This window comes from Pinus tabuliformis, chromosome 2_2 (assembly GCF_031772625.1).
Source record: "Pinus tabuliformis cultivar Carrire ecotype Pingquan chromosome 2_2, CPIR1, whole genome shotgun sequence".
NCBI lineage: Eukaryota > Viridiplantae > Streptophyta > Pinopsida > Pinales > Pinaceae > Pinus > Pinus tabuliformis.
Genome location: NC_142300.1, coordinates 403,610,932 through 403,623,447, shown reverse-complemented (window position 1 = coordinate 403,623,447; position 12,516 = coordinate 403,610,932). Strand labels below are relative to the sequence as shown.

At 38.5% G+C, this 12,516-nt stretch overlaps 1 pseudogene; it reads left to right on the top strand.

The window, feature by feature from the left end:
• Window positions 1–11,295, top strand: part of LOC149192982 (cyclic nucleotide-gated ion channel 2-like) — a 76,023-nt pseudogene extending 64,728 nt beyond the window's left edge.
• The last annotated feature ends 1,221 nt before the right edge of the window (window positions 11,296–12,516 follow it).

Sequence of the window (12,516 nt, the reverse complement as noted above, 5' to 3'; positions counted from 1 at the left end):
TTGAGGCAATGTGCAACATTATTGGTGTTTCCCTTCTTTTACTTGATATTTAAATGGAACTATTGAAGGTATGTGGACCAATTATAATTGTTATCATTCTACAAATTCCCTTGCATCTGTATGAACTGCAAGGGTCGATGGTCTATGTGGATGACCGTTTCCTTCCCCAAAATGTAATGCATCCATTGTTGCCAGGCCTGCACAATGGAATATATCTCTTTTTCATAAGTGGGATACTTCTGGACTATGTCTGAAAGTGTGTCATTTCGATATTCCACTCGATGCCCCTGTTGAGTAAGGACTACACTAAGAGCATAGTTAGAGGCATCTAACTCGATCTTAAATGGTTGTTATAAGTCTGGTAATGTGAGCATTGGTGTAGAGTAGGGGCAATGTTTCAACTCTGTGAACAAATTTTGTTGAGATTTAGACCAAAAGAGTTTTTCTTTCACTCCTCCCATGGTGACTTGACTCAAGGGCCAAGAATTATGAGAGATCCCCAACATGAACCTGCGGTAGAAATTGGCAAGACCCAGAAAGTTGCAGAGCTCCATTAGAGTGGTTGGGGATGGCTAATCCCGAATGACTTGCATCATGGCTAGATCCACATGCACCCACCGTTCATAAATAATGTATCCCAGATACTAAAGCTCAGTCATGCCAAAAGTGCATTTCTCCAAATTGGCACACAACTTGTGTTGCTGCAGTGTTTGGAGAACCTATCAGATGTGGTGGAGCTGCTCTTCCCAACTCTGGATGAAGACTAGGATATAATCTAAGTATACCACTACAAATGAGTTGGCGAATGGCCACAAGATGTCATCTGCCGGCCTCATGAAGGTTGTAGGAGCATTTGTCAACCTGAAAGGCATAACCAACCATTCAAAATGGCCCTCCTTGGCTTTGAAGGTAGTATTCCACACATCAAAGGGTTCGATTGGTACATGGTGATATCTAGACTTTAATTCGATCTTGCTAAAATATGTTTCGCCCCTTGAGATGGTCCAGAAGGTCATCAATCCATGGGATTGGGTACCTATTCCAGACAATGATCTTGTGTAGTGCCTGATAGTCAATACAGAGTCTCCAAGTCCTGTCCTTCTTCTGTACCAACATGATCGGGCTCCCACAAGGTGATGAACTCAATTGGATGTGACCTTTCTATAGCAGCTTCTAATTCTGCCTCTTGATTTTGCTATTCTCCATAATAGAGCACCAATAGATTGGTCCATTGGGCAACGATGCACCTAGGGTAAGATTGATGGAGTGGTTGACATGGCAGTGCAGTGGCACCCCTGTAGGGGAGGTGAAGATGTCCTTGTACTCCTCGACGACCTTGTCCATCTATTGTTGTCATGTGGAGGGGCCCTCTTTGGAGGTCATGGCCACCATATTCTTCTTTCCCTGAGGGCGTATCTTCAAGAAAACTAATTTCCCAGTTCTGGAAATGAGCTTACTACATTGTTTTGTAGTGACGAAAGAGATTGTGGTAGACAGTGCTACCTCCAGTATCCTGTACAACTTATTACCCAAGGTAACAATAATAACACTAGGCCTTGACTCATACACAACATGTCGCTTCCACAAGATTTATGGTTGGCCTAATAATACATCACAAACATCAAAAGGAGAAACTACACATAATACCTCATTCGTGAAGGGCTTGGTGCTCTACGAAAGGCGACACTATTGGCTAACATGGGGATCCCATCCTTGGTCAAGCCACCCGATGGTGTACGGTTGTGGGTGTGTTGTGGTGGGTAAGCCAAGTCTCTTCATGACCTCTACTGAAATGAGGTTCCTTTAACTTCCGCTATTAACAATGAACTGTAGCGGGGAACCCTTTACCCAAATCTAGGAGTGGAAGAGGCACTCTTCCTCCTCTGGATCTTTAGGTTCCTCCTTCTGAATCTTCATGGTGGAAACAGTGGCATTGGGCTCCACATCAATAATCTGCTTCCCTTTGTCATTCTCCTTGTTGGGTTTTGACTCAGAGTCAGAACATTCATCTAATTCAAAAGCCTTTAGCTAGGCCACTAGTGATTACTTGGCCCAACGCTCACTTCTGTTGTGAGTGGAGATATTATGGAACTCACACCACATTCCCATGTCCTTCTTTGGCTTCGCAGTGTTTTTATTTTCTTGTGGCTTTGGCAGGTTGCCCTAGGCTGCCCGCCTTGGCTTTGTCCTTTTTTATATGCTTTGGGGGCACCTTTCCCTTGCTTTGGATTCGTAGATCCAAAGTTTTTCTTTTTCCGTTTAATCTTCTGCTCGATCTTGACAGCATATCTATATGTCGTACCAAGTGAGGATATGTCCTGGAAATCCATCTCATCCTGGATGTACCTATGTAGGAAGCCACGATACTTGAGTTACTTGAGTACCAAATGTTTCTTAGAATCCTTGATAACCAAATTCGTGCAAAGGGTATGAAAAACATTGGTGAACTCTGACACGTCTTGGTTACTTCCCTGCTGCAGCATGGTCCCCTTTATATATTTATCCTCATAGCTCCTGATAGGGTAGTACTACTCCTTGATGGCATCCCAAAACGAATTCCAAGTGGGTGTGTGATCCGGATTTAAACAGGAACACAATAAAATATAGAGATAACCATAAAGACAGATATGCAGCGGAAATAACACTTCATTTCATTAATGGAAAATATTGAAATATGCTTACAAATAGAAATAGAAATAACCCAGCTAGGGCGATGGTAGCTTATCTCTGAGAAGAGATGTGTCGGCTACATGCCTCTGAACTATTCCCAACTGTCTTTACAATGAGGCTCAAAGGCCTATTTATTATTGAGAAACAATGGAAAACCCTTCACATTCCAAAACCTAACCCTAGAAGATGAAACGCCAAATTGTGGGCCCCATTTTGGGGTGAGTTGGACAACCAACTTCCCGGGGTCGCGAATTGGTCGTATTATCTCCGTTTGACGCGCATGATAGCCCGTTGGAAAGATCTCTCCGAGGAATATGACGGAAAATACGATTTTTATCAGAAAAATCACTGGCGGTAGATTTCCCAAAAAATGTTGTTTAGGGCCTCAAAACGGCTCCGGAAGTTTAGGACTCGAAAAACAGCTAAAAGTAGTAAACTGCGCTATAATTAAGGAAACTGAAAGATTGAAAGAGACAGTTGTGGGGTTCCAAATGGGATAGGTGGGTGGCCACCAACATCCACCTAGATCATTCCTCTCCCCTTATGAAGCAATGGTCCCCATTGCGTTGAGTTCCTCCTTGAGATGAGGAAGCTTCTGCTGAGCTGGGTCTCTCGTGAGCTATTCTGCAATCTCTGATGTGTCCAGAAATGGTGGGAAGCATGGGCGGCGATGGTCCACATTGAACAATTGGTGCAAGTGAAGGAATGGAGGAATGTTGTGCTTCAAAGCATTGTTGCCCACAACCTTGTTACTGGTGTAAGGACCATGTCGAAGTGGTCTGAGTTTCTGATGGGTTCTGGTAAGGCGTTCTCTCTACAGATGTAACCAAACTTTGTCGCCCACTTGAAACTTGTGTGGTACCCCTCTGGGTAAGGATAAGTTGTTCCTGTGTTCTGTCATGACTGTATCCCTATGTTGCTACTGCTGCGTGGACGAACCCTTTGCGGGGGTCATGGATGTAGAACCGATCTTCCCCTTACTTTGGGAGCGAACCAGACAGAAAATAAATTTCCTAGTCTGTGAGATGAGCTTGCTGCCTTTCTTAGCAGTGATCAAAGAGGTGGCAGTAGGTGGAGCTACCTCTGGTATCCTGTATAATGAATTATCCAAAGAAATAATGACAACGCGAGGCCTTGACTCATACACAGCATGTCGCGTCCACAAGTATGGATGGCCTAATAGTACATCACAAACATCCAGAGGTGTAACATCCCACAATACCTCATCTATGAAGGCCTTGATGCTGTAGGGAAGGCGGCACTGCTGGCGAACTTTGAGATCTCGTCCTTCGTGAAGCCACCCGATACTGTATGGTTGTGGGTGTGGTGTAGTTGGTAGGCCCAACCGCTTCACGACCTCTGCTGAAACGAGGTTCTTTTGGCTACCACTATCGACAATGAATTGCAGCGGCGAACCCTTCACCCACATCTATGAGTGGAAAAGACGTTCCCCCTCCTCTGGCTCTTTGGGCTCATTCTTCTGGATCTTGGCAGTGGCAATAGTGGCACTAGGATCCGCATCAATGATTTGCTTCCCTTTGCCATCCCCCTTGTCGGGTTCTGGCTCAGAGTCAAAACATGCATCTGATTCGGAAGCCTTCAACTCGGCCACCAATGATTGCTTGGTCTAACACTCACTTGTGTTATGAGTGGGACTCTTGTGGAACTCACACCACTTTCCTGTGTCCTTCTTCGGCTTCATGGTGTTGTTCTTTTCTTGCAGCTTCGAGGGGTTGTCTTGGGTCACCCCGCCTTGGCTTTGTCCTTTGGGCTTCAGATTTGCAGATCCAAAGTCTCGCTTCTTCTGTTTGAAATTTTGCTCGATTTTGATGGCGTATCGGTATGTTGTGCCGAGTGAGGAAATGTTCAAGAACTCCATCTCTTCTTGGATGTATCTGTGTAGGCAGCCGCGGTATTTGAGTACCAGATGCAGCTCAGAATCTTTGATACCCAATTGTGTGCGAAGGGTATGAAAAATATTTGTGAACTCTGGCACATCTTGGTCTTGTCCCTACCGCAGTGTGGTCCATTTGATGTATTTGTCCTCATAGCTTTTGACAGGGTAGTACTGCTCCTTGATGGCATCCCGGAAGTCATTCCAACTGGGGGCGGCTGAAAATAGTGAGCCTGTACTTTCATCCTTTTGCTCGCAGTATGTTTCCCACCAGTCCTTGACGTGGGGGGCTGCTTTGAGAAGAGAGAAAACAATCTTTTCCCGACTTGAAAATTCATGAACAGAAAAATACCCATCTAGCAGATTTAACCATTTATCTACAACATCTGTGTCTATTTGACCCTCGAAGATGGGGATTTCAAAATTAACTTGTACCTTAAATGGTGTGGCGTTTCCAGAGTAGCTGTTGGAAGCTGATGTGTCGCCTCTGGGTAGCCGTTGAAGGATCTGCACAAAGCTATCCATCATCGTGTTCCTTTGCCGCTCGAGGGCTTCTTTGAGCAAGATTCTGATAGGATCTCCTACCCCCTCGTCATTCTTCTCATCCGCCATGGGAGGTCATCGAGATTTGCGAGGCTGGTCTTGCAAAGGTTCGACCAATTCAAGCCCTAACTCCTTATATCCCGACCTCGTTGGGGACATGCAAAGAAAAACAGAGAAAAAGCAGACTTCTCTGATACCACTGATCCGGATTTAAACAAGAACGCAATAAAATATAGAGATAACCATAAATAAAGATATGCAGCGGAAATAACACTTCATTTCATTAATGGAAAATACTGAAATATGCTTACAAATAGAAATAGAAATAACCCAGCTAGGGCGATGGTAGCTTATCTCTAAGAAGAGATGTGTCGGCTACATGCCTCTGAACTATTCCCAACTGTCTTTACAATGAGGCTTGAAGGCCTATTTGTTATTGAGAAACAATGGAAAACCCTTCACATTCCAAAACCTAACCCTAGAAGATGAAACGCCAAATTGTGGGCCTCGTTTTGGGGTGAGTTGGACAGCCAACTTCCCGGGGTTGCGAATTGGTCGTATTATCTCCGTTTGACGTGCATGATAGCCCGTTGGAAAGATCTCTCTGAGGACTACGACGGAAAGAGACGATTTTTATCAGAAAAAACACTGGCAGTAGATTTCCCAAAAAACGTCATTTAGGGCCTCAAAACGGCTCCGGAAGTTTAGGACCCGAAAAACTGCTAAAAATAGTAAACTGCGCTATACTTAAGGAAACTGAAAAATTGAAAGAGACAGTTGTGGGGGTCCAAATGGGATCGATGGGTGGCCACCGACATCCACCTGGATCAGTGTGGCTAAAAACAATGAGGGTGTACTTTCATCCTTATTCTCATAGTAGGTTTCCCATTAGTCCTTGACGTGGGGGGCGACTTTGAGAAGAGAAAAAGTAATGTTTTCTCGGCTAGAAATGTCATGAACATAAAAATATCCTTTTCGAAGGTTTAACCATTTACATATGATGTCTGCATCTATTTGGCCCTCAAATATGGGAATGTCAAAGTTTATTTTAACCTTAAAAGGAGTGGCGTGTCTAGAGTGGCTGCTAGATGTGGATGCGCCACTCGTGGGAAACCATTGAAGGATCTTGGAAAAGTTTTCCATCATCCAGTTACTTTGTTTCTAGACGGCCTCCTCAAGCATGATCCTGATAAGATATCTTACTCCCTCATCTTTATTTTCTACCGCCATGAGTGGCTGTTGGGGTTTGCGAGGTTGATCTTACAAAGGTTCATCCAAATCGAGCTGTAACTTCTTATACCTCGACCTTATTGGGGACATGAAAAGAGGGATCGAGAAAGAGAAGACTGCTTTGATACCAATGATTTGAATTTAAACAGGAATGCAACAAATTATAGATATAAACATATACACAAATATGCAGCGTAAATAAAATTTCATTTCATTAATATCAAAGAACTGAAATATGCTTACATACAAAATGGAAATAAATTAGCTCGGGCAATGGTAGCTTATCTCTGAGAAGAGATGTGGTGGCTACATGCCTTTGACTCATGTTACAATGAGGCTTGAAGGCCTATTTATTACTGAGAAACAATGGAAAACCCTAAACATTCAAAAACCTAACCCTAGGAGATGAAAAGCCAAACTATGTGCCCCGTTGGGGTAAGTTGGTACATCAACTTCCCAGGGTCATAACTATGGCATACAATCTCTGTTTGACACACATGATACCTCGTTAGAAAGATCTATACAAGGAATGCAACTGCTGACAATGAATATAGAGTTAAAATATAGTATTAGCTACCTATGCTTTTCCTAAAATAACGTCGTTTACGGCCTCAAAACGGCTCCGAAAGTTTAGGACCCAAAAAACTGCCAAAAATAGTAAATTGTGCTACAATTAAGGAAACTAAAGAACTTGAAGAAACAATTTTGGGGGTCCAAGTGGAATAGGTAGGTGGATACCAATATCCATCTACATCAAGGGAAAATCACTCTGAGTAGAAACATATGTTACATTAACAAAATCATTTGTTGAGATTATACAACCATTTCAAGATACATTTTCCATGCTTATGTGGTGATTGGACTATTTGGCTTATATATTGCTTCGTTGCACCAGTGAGACATGCATGGGGTACTATTCAGTTGAAAATGAAATTTCTTCATGCCCAAACAAGGAACTTCAGAAACCTCTAAGAGGGTGATGGGTATAAGCTTCAAGCAGCCTCAAATTCTCTTACTCAATCTATCCAAAAAAGTTATGGATTTTTTTCTCTAAAATCTAAACCCTTTTGTTTCTCTGATATTGTAACTAACAATGTGACTAATAGGTCTTAGGATGGCAGTATGAGTTTGAGTAATTAGGAATACAATAAGATTGGGGCCAAGTCTATTAACTCAATCTCTAGTCTTGCAAAAATTGCTTACTCTGCAGCTATACCCATGCTTGTAGAGAAGGCAACAGTCAAGGGTATATTACATGATATTGATCCACAGAACATTAACTTAGAGTCTAAATTTGCAGGTTAGTATCTTTTAAAATTTATACAGATGTTCAAATATAATGAAATATTGTTTTAATTTTGTTCATGATATTAAGTCCTCATCTATTTTACACTGATTTGTATTTCATATTAACTTTTCTATAAATTTTCACCAACACTAATTTTGGGATAAACTAGAATTGATCCAGTCTTATGGTATTCCTTGGGATTTTGTTAGTGCAAGGATAAAGGAGTTGATACCCTAGTTTAGACTTACCTAACAAACACATGTCTTTTTCTTTTAGCAACATTGTGTGCACGCTTAGCCCATCTATCTTCAATGACCTTGAAATCTCCACGTGATGGTGTTTCTTCAATTCATAATTGCTACAATGAAACAATTTATTAGCAATTATGAGGTGCAAATTTACGGTTTTGTAACTAATGCCTTTCTTGTAAGGGCCATGAATTCTAATATGGGACATATTGCATGGGTTGTTGCTATTGTTTCTATGGAGCATCATCGAACCAATCTTCTAGTACATGTATTCTTTTCCTTTTGAATGGAATAATATTTGTTGCCTTTTTTCTGCACAATATATATCTAGGTCATTAATGTGTTATTTAACATCATTGAAATGATTAAATTGTATTATGAATTGATTAACTAGGAGGTAACTTATAATATATATTCAAATTGTAATCTGGTTGAATGAAAGGGACTCAACAACTTTTCTTTCATTGTTGATTGGCTTCAACTTATCAGAGTGAATCTAGCATGTCTAACTCCATCTAGTAGTCAATGCAACCAACAACATTCTAGCTAAAATCCTTTGGAAACGAGGTCTAGGGTGAGGGGTATATATTCTACCAAATATTCCCAAGACTTGCACTTGCCCCCAATTTCTATTGAAAGTATTGGTGTACAACTAACATGAGCACAAGCACAAGCACAAGTGTCTCATTAGAGAGACTTAAACCTTGGTGGGGTATTAACAATCCCCCAATTTCACCAACTTGTCTAGCTACTATTGAAAGTTGTTTTCCTACTCTTGAATCTCATAAATTATTGGTCTTCATCTTCAAACATAGAAGTTGTTCTTCTCTAACAAAGGAGCTCCTCTCCCGATTCATATTTATTTCTCTGTCTTTACAAGTGTTGGTTTTCATGCTTTCCTCCAAAGGAATGAAGGATGTTGAGACACTCAGGATGTAACATTGTCCTTCATCATTTTTTGAAGTATTTACTGAAGGATTCTTGTGGAATTAGGGAAAATGGGGTAAAATTGAGAAGAAAGTGCTTCTTGTATGAATATATTTTTGTTGTAATAGGCACCTTGGACATTATTATGGATATATGACTAGACTGTGAAGATTAAGGCAAGTTAATGTTAAAAGTGTAGAATATATTAGAAAGATAATCATTATTTTATGTTCACAAGTGATAAAAGAGGGTCAATGAGGCTAGAAAGTACACAAGTCAAAATAGCAATGTGGGAGTGCCAAAGGAAACTCTTAGATTTAGAAAAAATAAAAATAAAAATAGGGACTATAAAAGGGTAAAATTAGAAGGTAGTGCCAATCAGGACCAAAGATAAATATATCACTATGCAAGAGGAAGATAATTATAAGAGAAGGAAGCCATTATTTTTCACTGGAAGTAGAAGTGGAGGGGCTATCATCATCAACATCAATCACAATGAAGGTCCCAATGCAAAGTTTAGGAATATCCTCTAGGTAACAGCTAACATTGATTAAACCGGGAGGGAAACTTGGGTTCTACCAACAAGACCTACCCTAACATCCAAGACTAAAGAGAGAAATCTAGTTATGGGTGCTTGACTACCCAATCTGGAATGAGATAATTTCAGGAACAACATATATCTCAAGGACTGGGGGAAGAATCAATGGCAACAGTGACATTTCCAGCCTAGTGGAGACATAGAGGCACATGTGAAGGGTGTTTTGCTTGCACTTAGATTAAAACTCCATCTTTCTATTCATTATTTTCGATAAGAGAAACCATCTCCACTGGGAATCCAATGTTGGTTCGGTTTTTTTCCAACCAAATTCCAAGTTCATCAACCATGAGATAAACATGTACTTTGAATAGTATTGGACCCAAGAAGAAAAGTTATCCAGAGATGGAACAAGACAATTTTCCTGTATATACCATTGTATTTGAAATAAACCCCCCTTTATTCCATATTCTCTATATTAGTAAAAACCTAATGTGCATCTACCTAGATGATAAGTTGGTTGGTGTTGTGATTGTTCCGCGTTCTAGTAGTGATGCCTACATTTATGGCATATTTGGCTGCAGCTTTGGCTTACATATGTGTCAAAGGAATCACTTGTAGTGGGACTTGGGAAACTTGTGTGGGATGCTCATTTAATTGCTCTTCGTTACCTACTCTCTCTCAAAAGATTTATGTTTGACATCTTTGTCATACTCCCATTTCCATAGGTTTGTGTTGATTGCCATTTTTCTAAATTCTTTTAGCATCTAAATTGATAGAGCCTTTGGATTCACATATCTTTAGATGCTTAGATTCTCTTAAGTTTGTTTAAACATTAGAGATGGAGATATATTTTTACATGAATGTAGAGATAAATAAATATTTTATAGTAGTTAGTTAGTCATTGCCATAAATCCTACGTAGTCTTGATTCTATTCTCATTTGAATTGATTCTGAATACCTTTTTATTTGTGAGGTGGTGTTATGGTTGGTTGTGGCAAACGTTATAAAAAGGGGAGAAATCACTTAAATTATGAATGTGTTGCTCCTAATATTCTTATTTCAATATCTACCCAAGGTGTATCATTCTATCTTCCTCATGGACTGGATGCAAAGAGTAACATGTTACATTTTTGGTATAGTTTGGTGGGGATTAGCCCTAAATTTGATAGGATATTTTATAGCATCCCATGTAAGTTATTATAAGATCATACACATTTCAAGAAATTCTATATAAATTCCTTACATTTTTTTGTGATACTTTATAACATGTGACGTAAATTTAGCCTTCAAACCATAATAATATCACAAAAAAATTGATAAACATTGTTTAATTCTTATAATTTTTGCACTTATTTTAGTTATATATTATGTTTTAATGTTTTGACATATTTTGGTTATATGTAGGTTAGAACCTTAGAACAATTAAATAACATCCATTTTAGTAACTTCTATCTAGATTTTTCATTGGATTTTATCTAAGGATAAATTTTTAATATTTATGCATGGTTTAAATTTGAGTTAATTGCATTCCTAGTTATATTAATTTTGATTTTTTCCAAATTTTTTCCTTATTATATTAATTATTTAACAAAAAAAAATTAGATCTCACAATACTTCTTTTAGATGTCTTTCTAAAAAATGCTATTACTAAATCAAATACACTTAAAATTTTTAATATTAAAATTATACCATATAAATAGCTATCCCAATTATATATAACTATCCCAATGTAGAATTTTGCAACACCAATAAATCAGATAGACAGATAATAATCCATTGAGATTTTTATTAGCAAGTTCTTCCTTGAAACTCTTTAACCATTATCATGTATATTGTGGAAAATGGGGTTCTTGGGTTTAAATGAGGTGTTTTGAAGAGATGAGGATTTTTACAGGTAGTTGGAGGGTGTTGGTATGTATTGGCTATCTAAAAAATAGTAACATGTCCGAAAAAATAAAGCACAAAAACAAGCAATTAATGTCGAGACGCAGTAAATCCATTTGACCTAACCTTGGAAAGGACGATCTACTACCCTTTAAGTGGGAAAAATTAAGACTTTGCACCTTGGTTACTTGACTAAGAATGCAAAAAACAAAATAATTAATGTTGCGAGGCAGTAAATCCATTTGATATAACCTTGAAAAGGACAATCTACTACCCTTTATCTAAGGGAAAATTGACACTCTGCATCCTCGCTACTTGACTGGAGACCGTACATTCCACTATGGCATCTACAAATGGACACTACCATTGGAAGAAAGAACGTTGTACTCAGATGGATAGAAAGAACGTTGTACTCAATTTGCCTCGTCACGTTAACGTATGGTTGATGTTACTTTTTTGGGTTTTTCTTATTATTTCTCTAGTAACCATCCTTAAGCTTTAAGCTAGATATCATTGAGTACAATTGAACTCAGGGATTGGATTTAATATTTTTGCACATTTGGCAATTATTTGGAACCAAAGTGACATTGGATTGAGGTGGTATTAAACATAATTATCATTCTTAGTGGTCTCCTCTTATTTACTCTTTTCGTTAGAAATATTCAGGTAGATATCTATTTACAGATCAATGGAAAAATTAGGTGGTCTAAAAGTGTGTTGATTAAATTAATATAGCGATCAAAAAATTTATCATTATGCTATTTAATTTATTAGACATTTAATTTATATAATGCTAAAAATTTATAAATCTAGAATAGTAACTTAAGTTTCATCGATCTATATATACAATGAAGAATCTTCTCAAAATATGAAATCTTAACCAGACATATTTTTATTTTCTAAAAGTAGAGGCTCTCCGAGTCTTATTACTAAATAAACGAGTCACATTGGTTCCCTTAAAAATTATGAAGTCTCATTTTAAAATAAAACACACTTGTTAACTTATTAAATTTTTTTTTGTTTCCTCACCATTTTTGAGATTGATCCAAGTTTTGTAAAATATTTTCTGAAATTTTTGATTTATTTCTTTTCATTAAAAACTTGACACCTGAAGGAAGGATGAGCAGAACCATTATTTGAATGATATGATGAAAGTATTATGTGAAAATACTTGCTTTAATCCATTTTTAATTTATTGGTTAAATAATCGTTTTCTTTGTTTATAATTTTTCCCTTATCCATGAATAACATGCTATGGATGCAAATTTAGTTGAGTAGATCTTATAAGAATACC